Here is a 12,094-nt window from a genome sequence, read left to right on the forward strand (position 1 = left end):
ATACAAGATCAATATACAAAAATCAACTGTGTTTCTGTATACTTCAGTGAACAATCCAAAAATGATATTTTTAAAATTCCATTTACAATAGCATCAAAAAGAATAAAATACTTTAGGAATAAATTTAACAAAAAAATTCAAAACCTATACCCTAAAACTATAAAACACAATTGAAGAAAATTAAAGACTTAAATAAGTGGAAAGACCTCCAGTGTTCATGAATTGGAAGATTAATACTGTTAAGATGGCAATTCTCCCCCAAAATATTCTACAGATTCAATACAATTTCTATCAAACTCCCAGCTGGCTTCTTTGCATAAAGTGACAAGCTGAGCCTAAAATTCAAATGTAAATGCAAGGGACCTAGAATGGCCAAAACAATCTTGAAAAAGAACAGAGTTGAACAACTCAGGTTTCCCAATTTCAAATCACTACAAAGCTAAAGACAGTGCAGTAATAGCACAAGGATAGATACATAGATCAACAGAATAGAATTGAGAGTTTAAAATAAACCCTCACATTCACAGTTAATTGATTTCTGAAAAGGATGCTAAAACCATTCAACTGGGAGAGAATAATCTTTTCAACAAATGCTGCTAGGAAACTGGATATCCACATGCAAAAGAATGAAGTTGGACCCCTACCTCACACCATACACAAAAATTAACTCAAAATGGATCAAAGACCTAAATGTAAGAGCTAAAACTATGAAACTCTTAGAAGAGACATTGGCGTAAACCTTCATGACTTTGGATTAGGCAGTTGTTTGTTAGATAGGACACCAAAAGCACAAACAAAAAAAAAGATACATTAGACATCAAAGTTTACAACTTCTGTGCTTCAGGACATCAGGAAAATGAGAAGAAAACCTACATAATGAAAGAAAAACTTTGTAAATCGTATGTCTGATAAGAAGCTTGTATCCAGAATACATAAAGAACTTGAAACTTTACAACTCATAATAAGTAGACATATAACCCAATTTAAAATAGGCAAAGTATCTTAATAGACATTCTCCAAATAAGATACAGAAATGGCCAATGATCACATGAAAAGGTGCTCAACATCATTAGTCATCAGAGAAATGTAAATCAAAACCACAATGAGATAACTCCTCACACACACTAGGATGGTTATAATCAAAACCACAGAAAATAACAAGTGTTGATGAGGATATGGAGAAATTGGAAGCTTCATACACTGCTGATAGAAATGTAAAGTGGTACAGCTGCTGTGGAAAACAGTCTGACAGTTCCTCAAAAGGTTAAACACAGAGTTGTTATCTGACCCAGGAATCCCACTCCCAAGAGAAATAAAACATACATCCACACAAAAACTTGTACCTGAATGTTCACAGCAGCATTATTTATAATAGCCAAATGGCCTCAAATCTGTATATCCATACAATGAAACATTATTCAGCAATAAAAAGGAATGAAATACTGAGACATGCTACAGCATGAATGAACCTTGAAAACATTATGCTAAGTAAAAAAAGTTAGTCACAAAAGACACATTATATGATTCCAAAATAGGCAAATCATAAAGACAGAAAGTAGATTAGTGGTTGTCTAGTACTGGGAGGTGAGTGAATAGGGATAACAGGGGGATTACTGCTAAAGTATACAGTGTGATGAAAATATTCTAAAATTGATTGATGGTTGCCCAATTCTGTGAATATAATAAAAACCATTAAATTGTACACTTTAAATGGGTGAATTGTATCGTATATGAATTATATCTTGATGAAGGTGTTACCAAAAAAAGAAAAACAGCATATACATCTGCAAAAAATGAAAATTCTAAATCAAAAAGATATATGCACCCCAATGTTCATAGCAGCAGTATTCACAATAGCCAAGACATGGAAGCAACCCAAGTGTCCAGATGATTGGGTTAAGAAGATGTGATACACACACACACACACACACACACACACACACACACAATGGAATATTACCCAGCAATAAAAAAGAATGAAAAATCTCCATTTGCAGCAACATGGATGGACCTAGAGAATACTATGCTTAGTGAAATAAGTCAGATAGAGAAAGACAAATACTATATCACTTACATATGAAATCTAAAAAATAATACAAATGAATGTATATACAAAACAGAAACAGACTCACAGACATAGAAAACAAATTTATGGTTACCAAAGGGGAGGGGGGAGGGGCAAATTAGGAGTATGGTATTAAAAGATATAAACTACTATACATAAAAGAGATAAGCAACAAAGATTTACTGTACAGCACAGGAAATTATACTCAATATCCTGTAATAACCTATAATGGAATATAATCTGAAAAAAAATGAATCAGTATGCTGTACACTTGAAACTAACACAATATTGTAAATCAACTATGCTTCAATTTTTTAAAGTTATACTAAAAGCAAGAAGGAATAAAAATTTTAAAGGCTAAAAAAATGATACACTTCAAAAGAAAAGAAATACAAAAAGCAGTGTGCTAAAATGGCTCGTTACTAGTAATAAAGCCATACTGGAAAACAATCTAAAAAAAAAAGATGAAGCAGAGAACTTTTTGCAATGGAGAAATGAGAGATTCAAACTGTAAAGATAAGATAGAAGATTGTCGTTCCTTTTCAGGCCTGATGAGGGGGTGCTATTCCAACAAGGACCACGTGCCCACTTGCTGGTTGGCTGGGTAAGTCAGGAGACAAAGAGCCATTAGGGCTCTGCTGCCCAGAAGCAGCTGTTGGTCTGACCAGAGCAGAGCGAGGAAGTACAAAAGGAGGAGGAAAGCTGGTTGGTTACCACGTCAGCAGCCCATTTTCTACAATGCAAGTATAAAGAACAGGAAACACGTGAATTGTGTGATTCATAAATTGCAAAGAACATGTGTGCTTGAACTAAAATAGCTTAAAATTGAGGGAGGGGAATGTGAAAATGCAAGAAATAACTCTAGGTCCCTGGAATATCAGGTAACATTTCATTAGCCTGACCCCTTGAATGGCAAGGTGCTTCACCCTGGCCTTCATCAAAACAAAGTATGCCTCTCTCCAGTTCCCATTAAACTCACCCAAATCAATAAAGTGTCTATTCAGGCCCCCTTTCTCTCACTGCCTCCCCCATTCCACTCTAGTTTTTTAAGTTAGCCATTTAAATACCTTAGAATTTGATATAGTCTTTGAACACCACTAGAATGCAAGCAAGATTGAGGGCAAGACTTTGTCTCACCTACTGTCATATTCCTGAAGCAAAAAATCGCCATCAGGGGACTTCCCTGGTGGTCCAGTGGTAAAGAATCTGCCTGGCTATGCAGGGGACACAGGGTCGATCCCTGGTCAGGGAACTAGGATCCCACATGCCGCAAGGCAACTAGGCCTGCGCGTCACAACTACTGAGCTCGCGCACCTCAACTAGAGCCAGCGTTCCACAAACTACAGAGCCCAGGCGTCGTGGAGCCTGCGTGCCACAACTAGAGAAGAGAAAACTTGCCTACCACAACTAGAGGGAAGCCCACGCACCACAACCGCAACGAAAGATCCCGCGTGCCGCAACTAAGATCCGACACAGCCAAAAATAAATTAAATAAATAAAGACTTTTTTAAAAAATCGCCATCATAATACCAGCTAATACAGAATGTTCACTATGTTGCAAGGACTCATAAAATATCTAAGGAATAGCTATTGTTATTATTATTATGCAACATGCTGTTTAAATTAGCAATTCTACTTCTAGGAATTAGTTCTATAGAAATAATTGTAAATATGCACAAGTACTTAACAACAGTAATATATGTGCTGTCACTGTTCTAAGCACTTATTAATCCTCTTAACAAGCCAGCAAGACTGGAACTATTATTAGCCTCATTTTATGGTTGACAAAAGTGAGGTTGGGGATATTAATGAACTTGCCCAGGTTCACAGTTAGTCAGCACTGGAGCCAAGATTTGAAACCAGGCTGCCTGGCTCCAGAGTCTATGCTTGTGACCACTGTGCTATCCTGCTTCACACATAACCACTGCAGGTATTATTTATTTGAGGGATTGGAAAACCTAGACATCCAACAACAGGGAACTGTTTTAAAAAAAACAAAAATAGAATATCATTCATCCACTTAAAATGAAGTTGTAGAACAGTAACATAAAAAATTTGTTCAACATAATGTTAAGAATAAAAATCAGGTTGAACACATACACTACTATATATAAGACAGATAAACAAGGACCTACTGTATAGCACAGGGCACTCTACCTAATATTCTGTGATAACCTATATGAGAAAAGAATCTAAAAAGAATGAATATATGTATAACTGAATCACTTCGCTGTATACCTGAAACTAACACAACATTGTGAATCAACTGTATGCCAATAAAATTAAAATATTTTTTAAAAAAATAAAAATAAAATAAAAATCACCCATAGGAAAAAAATCTGGTTGAGACATATTTTAAACAAAAAAAAGATCTCCTAAGGGGTAACAATGGTTAGCACTGTGACTTTTTGCTCACCTGTATTTTCTAAATGTTCTATAATATATTTTCACAAAAAATTTATAAAATTTACAAATTTTTAAAGAAAAATTTAAAGGTTTTAATTTAAAAATGAAAGGGAAATCCATGCCTAAACCTGCACTAAAATTTTCCCAACCAAAACATAAACAGATTGGGGTGCATTTGAAAAAATCAAAATCAATTTGAAAAAATCAAAAGGAAGAACAAGACTGTGATGGTTAATATTATATGTCAACTTAACCAGGCTAAGTGATGCCCAGATAGCTGATAAAATATTATTTGTGGGTGTGTCTGCAAAGGTTTCTCTAGAAGAGATTAGCCTTTGAACTGGTAGACTGAGAAAAGAAGATCTCTTTCACCAATGTAGGTGGGCATCATCCAATCCACAGAGGGCTTGAATAGAACAAAAAGGTGGAGGAAGGGTGAATTCTCTCTTTCTCTTCTTGAGCTATACTGGCCATCTTCTCCTGCCCTCAGACATCGAAGCTCTTGGTTCTTGGGCCTTTAGACGGCAAGACATACTCCACTGGCTCTTGTTTCTCAGGCCTTCAGATTTGGACTGAATTATACCACTGGCTTTCCTGGTTCTCCAGCTTGTAGACAGCAGATTGTGGCAATTCTCGTCCTCCACAATCATGTGAGTAAACTCCTATAATAAATCTCCTCTTACATATCTGTGTCTATATATCTGGTTTTCCAGAGAAACAGAAGCAATACATATATATAAATAATATAATAATAATAGATATATAAATAGATGTATTATTGGTTCTGTTTCTCTGAAAAATCCTGACTCATACAAAGATTATTCACTTAAATTTCAGCAAAGGACCAGTGTTTTCCAAAATAAGTTTCACAGAACACTCGGTCTATACATAACAACAACAACCAAAGAGGATTCAAAAACATGTGGGAAACCCTCAGTTAGACAAGTTTATTGTATGTCTTCTCAGAGATTTTAATATGCCTATATATATTATGAATCTCGGGGGGTGGGTATAGCAGTTTTATATAGCATTTTTCAAACTCATTTTGTTACAGATCTCTTTTTTCCCCACAGAGCATCTTGAGGAAATGTTCCTCAGAACAGCCTTGGCAAATGCTGACTTATACAAAAGAGAAGCAGCAGGACTGTTGGAGGAGGTTAAATCCAAGTTGATGCTTTTGAGGAAAGATGCAAAAATATGGCAACTTGCAAAAGAAGGAACAGACATAACAGGATTTTTTTTAGGTATTTAAGAAAAAGAAAAAATGCTAATAATATAAAGTGAGGGTTGGGGGAATTCTGTGTGCATGTCTATTTCCTGAGCTCTACCTTTAAGCAGTTACTACAGTTGGCTAAACCAGGCAGTCTTTTTCCCCCAGTTTTATTGAGCTATAATTGACATACAACATTGTGTAAGTTTAAAGCGTATAATGTGATGATTTGATATATATTGTGAAATAATTACCACAATAAGGTAATACATCTATCATCTCACATAGTTACCATTTACTTTTTGTGGTGAGAACATTTAAGATCTACTCTCTTAGCAACTTTCAAGTATGCAATACAGTACTGCTAACTATAGTCACCACATCGTACATTAGATTCCCAGAACTTATTCCTCTTAAAACTGGAGGTTTGTACCCTCTGACCAACATCTCCCATTTCCCACAACCCCCAGTCCCTGACAACCACTAACCTATTCTCTTTCTGTGAGTTTGGCTTTTTTAGATTTCACATATAAATGAGATCATACAGTCTTTGTCTTTCTCTGTCTGACTTACTTCACTGGATACAATGCCCTCGAGGTTCATCCATGTTGTTGCAAATGATAGGATTTCCTCTTTTTTATGGCTGAATAATATTCTAGTGTGTATATATACCACATCTTCTTTATCCATTCATCCACTGACCAACAGTTAGGTTGTGTTCATGTCTTAGCTACTGTGAATAATGCTGCAATGAACATGGAAGCGCAAATATCTCTTCGAGATGGTGATTTCATTTCCTTCAGATGTATGCCCAGAAGTGTGATTGCTACATTGTATAGCAGATCAATTTTTGTTTTGTTTTGTTTATTTAATTTTTGGCTGCATTGGGTCTTTGCTGCTGCATGTGGGTTTCCTCTAGTTGCTGAGAGCAGGGGCTACTCTTTATTGCGGTGTGCAGGCTTCTCACTGTGGTGGCTTCTCTTGTTGCAGAGCACAGGCTCTAGGCACACGGGCTTCAGTAGTTGTGGCTCGTGGGCTCTAGAGCGCAGGCTCAGTAGTTGTGGTACACAGGCTCAGTTGCTCCGCAGCATGTGGGGTCTTCCCAGACCAGGGCTCAAACCCATGTCCCCTGCAGTAGCAGGCAGATTCTTAACCACTGCGCCACCAGGGAAGCCCACAGATCAATTTTTAATTTTTTGAGGAACCTCCATATTGTTTTCTATAGTGGCTGTACCAATTTACTTTCCTACCAATAGCGCACAAGGGTTCCCTTTTCTCCACAGCCTCATAAGCACTTGTTATCTCTTGTGTTTTTTATTTGTTTGTCTGTTTTTGTTTGTTTGATAATAGCCATTCTAACAGGTGTGAGGTGATATCTCATTGTGATTTTGATTTGAATTTCCCTGATGATTAGTGATGTTGATCCCCTTTCCATGCACCTGTTGGCCATTTGGGTATCTTCTTTGCAAAAATGTTTATTGAGGTCCTTTGCCCATTTTTAATCATTTTTTTCTACTGAGTTCTAAGCATTCCTTATATGTTTTGGATATTAACCCTTCATAAGATTTATGGTTTGCCAGTATTTTCTCCCTTTCATAGGTTGCCTTTTCATTTTGTTGATGATTTCCTTTGCTGTGAAGGAGCTTTTCAGTTTGATGAAGTCCCACTTGTTTACTTTTTTCCCCTGTTTTCTTCCAGGAGTTTTATGGTTTCAGGTCTTAACATTTAGGTCTTTAATCCATTTTGAGTTAATTTTTGTGAGTGGTGTAAGATAGGAGTCCAATGTCATTCTTTCACATGTGGATGTCCAGTTATCCTAACACCATGTGATGAAAGACTACCCTTTCCCCATTAAGTATTCTTGGCTCCTCTGTCAAATAGTAGTTGACCAAATACATGTGGGTTTATTTCTGGGCTCTCAATTCTGTTCCACTGGTCTACATGTCTATACCATACTGTTCTGATTACCATAGTTTTGTCATATACAGTTGACCCTTGAACAACATGGGGGTTAGGGGAGCAAACTCCTCCTTCCCTATGCAGTCAAAAATCCACGTATAACTTTTCCATATCCACAATTCCACATCCAGAATTCAACCAACCACAGATAGTGTAGTACAATAGCAGTTAATGAAAAAAATCCAGGTGAGTGGACCCTTGCAGTTCAAACCCATGTTGTTCAAGGGCCAACTGTAGTTTGAAATCAGAGAGTGTGATGTCTCCAAACTTTGCTCTTCTTTTACAAGATTGCTTTGGCTGTTTAGGGTCTTTTGTGGTTCCATACAAATTTTAGGATTGTTTCTTCTATTTCTGTGAAAAATGCCATTGGAATTTTGATAGGGATTGCACTGAATCTACAGATGGCTTTGGGGAGTATGGACATTTTAACAATATTAATTCTCTCAATCCACAAGTATGGGATATCTTTCCATTTATCTGTGTCTCTTCTTCAATCTCTTTCATCAATGTCTTATGGTTTTCAGTGTACAGATCTTTCACCTTCTTGGTTAAATTTATTCCTAATATTTTATTGCTTTGACACTATTGTAAACGAGATTGTTTTATTTCTTTTTCAGATAGTTTGTTATTGTATAGAAATGAAACTGACTTTTGTATGTTGATTTTGTATCCTGCAACTTTACCAAATTTGCTTTTAAGTTCTAACAGATTTTGGTGGAGTCTTTTAGGGTTTTTTATATATAGGATCACGTTATCTGCAAACAGAGATGATTTTACTTCTTCCTTTCTAATTTGGATGCCTTTTATTTCTTTTTCTTGCCTAACTGCTCTGGTGAGAACTTCCAGTACTATGTTCAAAAAGAATGGTGAAAGTGGGCACCCTTGTCTTTTTCCTGACCTCAGAGAAAAAGCTTTCAAACTTTCACCATTATGATGTTAGCTGTGGGTTTGTCATACAGGGCTTTTAACATGTTGAGGTATGATCCTTCTATAACCAATTTGTTGGGAGTCTTTTATTATGAAAGGATGTTGAATTTTGCCAAACAGCTTTTCTGCATCTATTGAAAGGATCTTATGATTTTTATCCTTCATTCTATGAATGTGGTGTATCACATTTATTGATTTCATTATCTTGAACCACCCTTGCATCCCAGAGATAAATCTCACTTGATCATGGTACATGATCCTTTTATCAGATCATATTTTACCAGATCACACATATACTGTTTGCTAGAATTTTGTTGAGAATTTTTGTATCAATATTTATCAGGGATATTGGCCTACAGTTTTCTTTTCTTGTAGTGTGCTTAGCTGGCTTTGGTATCAGGGTAATGCTGGTAATGAGTTTGGGAGTATTCCCTCCTCCTCAAGTTCTGGGAAGAGTATGAGAAGGACTAGTGTTAATTATTCTTTGAAAGTTTGGTAGAATTCACCAGTGAAACCATCTGGTCATGCTTTTCTTTGTTGAGAGATTTTTGATTACCAATCCAATCTCCTTAATCATTACTGGTTTGTTCAGATTTTCTACTTCTTGATCCAGTCTTCATAGTTTTTATGTTTCAAGGAATTTATCCATTTCTTCTAGGTTATCCAATTTGTTGGTATATAATTCTTCATAGTAGCCTCTTGTAATGATTTATATTTCTGTGATAACAGTTGTAACGTCTCCTTTTTCATTAATAATTGTGAGTCCTCTCTCTTTTTATCTTGGTTAGTTTAGCTAAAGATTTGTCAATTTTGTTTATCTTTTCAAAGAAACAGCTCTTAGTTTCATTGATTTTTTTCCTATTGTCTTTCTAGTCTCTATTTCATTTTATCTAATCTTTATGATTTCTTTCCTTCTGCTAAATTTGAGCTTAGATTGAACTTCTTTTTCTAATTCCTTGAGGTGTAAAGTTAGGTTGTTTATTTGGAGACCTGAAGTCTTAAATCAGACAAAGGACACAAGCCATACTCAAGGGAACTAAATGAGGAACTTCAACAGTGTCTAGGGAACACAACACAAATTCTTTAGTGACAAAAGAGAATTAGGATTGAATGTTAGCACTGCCCACTGCCTAAAACAACTATGGATGGAGCTTCTAGGAAATCTGGCAGGAAGCCTAATAAAAATTGATCAATAGGGCTTCCCTGGTGGCGCGGTGGTTAAGAATCCGCCTGCCAATGCAGGGGACACGGGTTCGAGCCCTGGTCCGGGAAGATCCCACATGCCGCACAGCAACTAAGCCCTGAGCCACAACTACTGAGCCTGTGCTCTAGAGTCCATGCTCCGCAACAAGAGAAGCCACCACAAGGAGAAGCCTGTGCACCACAACGAAGAGCAGCCCCCGCTTGCCGCAACTAGAGAAAGCCCGTGCGCAGCAACGAAGACCCAATACAGCCAAAAATAAATAAGTTAAAAAATTTTTGATCAGTAGGGCATAAGACAAATCTAATTTAACTTGGTTTTTAATGCCAAAGCCTAGGCCTTGCAGAAAGGAGAAATGAGTAAATGAATATAGAATTTTTGTTTACAAGTAGTTTAAGCCCCTACCCAAAACACACATCTTCAGCTATCTGTGCTTTTGTTCATGCCATTTTCTCTGGCTGGAAGACTTCCCCCTAACCTTACCACTTTTCATTTCTCTAACTCTTACTTGTTCTTCAGAATTTAGCTCAAGCATCTTCCCCTTTAGGAAGTGTTCTCCAAAGTTGTGGTTTGACATGCTTGCTTTAACGACATCCTTTAAGAAACTAGCAATTATTGCATACCTACTATCTGGTAGGCACCTGATGCAGTTTTCCTTCATAACACCTATTTGCACTGTAGAAAGACCATCTTCATTGACTTATTATCATTTTTTACCTTGTACCCTCACCCACGCATCCCAGAGCCTAGCCAGTATGTCTGGGCAGCTTTGGTGGATAACTCAGAACTCCTATGAAGTACAAGGTGCTAGAGATTAAAATGATTCAGAAGTTGCCCCTGCCCTCAGGGAGAGCATGAACTACAAAGAGGGTATAAACAGTTACAACTCACAACAGGATGAAATATGCAGTAAATAATGGCATGGGCACAAGAGAAACATGAAAAGATGCTCAACATCATTAATTATTAGAGAAATGCAAATCAAAACTACAATGAGGCATCACCTCACACCAGTCAAAATGGCCATCATCAAGAAATCTACAAATAATAAATGCTGGAGAGGGTGTGGAGAAAAGGGAACCCTCCTACACTGTTGGTGGTAATGTAAATTGGTGCAGCCACTATGGAGAACAGTATGAAATTTCCTTAAAAAAATAAAAATAGAACTACCATATGATCCAGCAATCCCACTCCTGGGCAAATATCTGGAAAAAATGAAAACTCTAATTCAAAAAGATACATGCACCCCAATGTTCACTGCAGCACTATTTACAATAGCCAAGATATGGAAGCAACCTAAATGTCCACTGACAGATGAAGGGATAAAGAAGATATGGTGTATATATATACAATATATAAATGATATATATATATACACCATCGTTTTTTACATATATATATATAATGGAACACTACTCAACCATAAAAAAGAATGAAATAATGCCATTTGAAGCAACATGGATGGACCTAGAGATTATCATACTAAGTTAAATAAGTCAGACAGAGAAAGATAAATATCACATGATATCACTTATATGTGGAATCTAAACTAATGATTCACATGAACTTATTTACAAAAGAGAAATAGACTCACAGGCATAGAAAACAAACTTATGCTTACCAAAGGGCAAAGGGTGGGGGAGAGACAAATTAGGAGTTTGGGATTAACAGATACATACTACTATATACAAAATAGATAAACAAGATGTACTGTACAGCACATGGAACTATATTCAATATCTTGTAATAATCTATAATGGAAAAGAATCTGAAAAAGAATGTATATATATATATAACTGCATCACTTTGCTGTACACCTGAAACTATCACAACATTGTAAATCAACTGTATTTCAATAAAAAAGATAACAAATAATGCCATGGGCAAAGGAAGCTTCTGAGCTCTCTGATAAAGAAGAGATTGTATGCACAGCCTCCATACAGAAAAACATGTTCAGTGCCCTGAACCTGTCTTGCAAAAAAGCTCAGCAAACATGCACATTGGCCTTACAAATAGCCTGCGCACCCCTCACTGTTTAGCTCAGTGAGAATGAGTGCTTCTGCATTTCATTTCTTTCTTTATAGAGTTATACTGCATTTTAGAAGCTAGGTATTCTTCCGTTCATGTGGTTGTCTTGACAAAGACAAAAGTTCAGACCAAAGCATGAGAGAGGGAGGCCCAAAGAAAATGCCTGGCATCCACAATCGTTAATCTGCAATTGTATGTAGGTGTTGCAATCATTCTATTACTGGCCTTCATGCAGCTGGTTCGGTTGGAAGTCAAGTTTATGAACAGAACTGCTGTAACCATAATGGATTTTTTTCCC

At 36.6% G+C, this 12,094-nt stretch overlaps 1 protein-coding gene across 1 annotated transcript in view; it reads right to left on the minus strand.

Annotated features, from left to right (window-relative positions):
• The window catches only part of KLHL3 (kelch like family member 3), a gene marked incomplete at both ends in the record, with an annotated part of 108,559 nt that overhangs the window by 84,372 nt on the left and 12,093 nt on the right, over positions 1 to 12,094 (minus strand). The gene's annotated exons all lie outside the window — the stretch shown is intronic.

Source organism: Mesoplodon bidens, assembly GCF_964165515.1.
Source record: "Mesoplodon bidens genome assembly, chromosome: 4".
In the NCBI taxonomy this organism is placed as follows: Eukaryota; Metazoa; Chordata; class Mammalia; order Artiodactyla; family Ziphiidae; genus Mesoplodon; species Mesoplodon bidens.